A 1,271-nucleotide genomic window follows, 5' to 3' on the forward strand; every position below is an offset into this window, starting at 1 on the left:
TACTCTTCACTTTATCTGAAAAAAAGAAACTTTGCTTTTAAAATAAATAAATAAATAAATAAATCGTCCTCAAACTTTTTCCCTGCCCTCACTAACATTTTGGCTTTTATAAATGCACTAGAGGCCCAGCGCACACAAAATCATGTGCAAGTAGCTCGCTTCCACTTGCTGCAGCTCGCCGCCCCACCCACCGAGAGAGCCGCTGCTCGTTTGGTCATGACAGCCATGGGCCTTTTATATAAGAGATTACAAAGGGAATTTTCCAACAGCTAGAAGGATATCCTTGAACTTGTTATGGAAACTTTCTAACACATGGCAACAGTAGAGAGAAGAGTGTATAATGGGCCCCACTTTCCTCTTATTCAAATTCAAGTTGTCCAGACTTCATCAGTGGGGTCCAATTCCCCCCAACCATTTTCTTTTTTTTTTTTCACATAAAATTTTATAGTTTATTAATCCTCTCATGAAAAATCTGCACAGACACCACAGATAAAGTCACCGAAGAATCTTTACTCCTTCTTTTTGCCAGCACCAATGTTGGCCTTTGCAGTGCCCCTGACTTTCTTCATTCTGTTCTTGCGTTCCTTTCTCTGCTTTTTTGAGGTCTTCTTCTCATATAGGCCATGTCTTGCCAAGTCTGTGTTTGGGTTCATTTTTCTTTGCGTAATCCAAGGAATCATAAATCATGCCAAAGCCAGTGGACTTGCCACCACCAAAGTGAGTTCTGAATCCAAACACAAAGATGACATCAGGTGTGGTCTTATACATTTTGGCTAGTTTTTCCCAGATTTCTGTCTTGGGTACTGTTGCCTTTCCAGGGTGAAGGGCATCAATGACCATTTGCTTCCGCTGAAGTCGTCTGTTGCTCATGAACTTCCTGGTCCGGATGGTTACTGTGTCATTCATGATGGAGGTTGGTCTTCAAGCAGCCAGGAAGGAAAAGAAGGCCCCCAACCATTTTCAAGTAAATCCTATATAGTATTTCCTTCAGTATGTATCTCTGAAAAGGTAAAGATTCTTTCATTAAGATAAGCACAGTAACCTAATTATAAATAAAAAATGATAATAATTCTGTATTATCAAATGTCCAGTAAGTGTTAAAGTTCTCCATAACATCTACCTTTTGAAGATCTACTCGCAGGAGGTGGTGGTGGGTTTTCCAACTCTTGCTACACGCCTTCTCTCTCGTCCTGTGGGTGGCTCAGCCAGCATCACGCAATTTCCAGCTTCCTCCCTTCTAGAATGTTTTAGGTTTTTATGAGCAAACTTTT

At 40.8% G+C, this 1,271-nt stretch overlaps 1 pseudogene across 1 annotated transcript; it reads right to left on the reverse strand.

The window, feature by feature from the left end:
* Window positions 1-509: 509 nt before the first annotated feature.
* Window positions 510-906, reverse strand: LOC308526583 (small ribosomal subunit protein eS24-like; annotated as a pseudogene). Its single transcript has one exon. The product of its transcript is annotated as a small ribosomal subunit protein eS24-like (transcript).
* Window positions 907-1,271: the final 365 nt, after the last annotated feature.

This window comes from Myotis nattereri (genome assembly GCF_964212035.1).
Source record: "Myotis nattereri genome assembly, chromosome: 11".
Taxonomy (NCBI): Eukaryota; Metazoa; Chordata; class Mammalia; order Chiroptera; family Vespertilionidae; genus Myotis; species Myotis nattereri.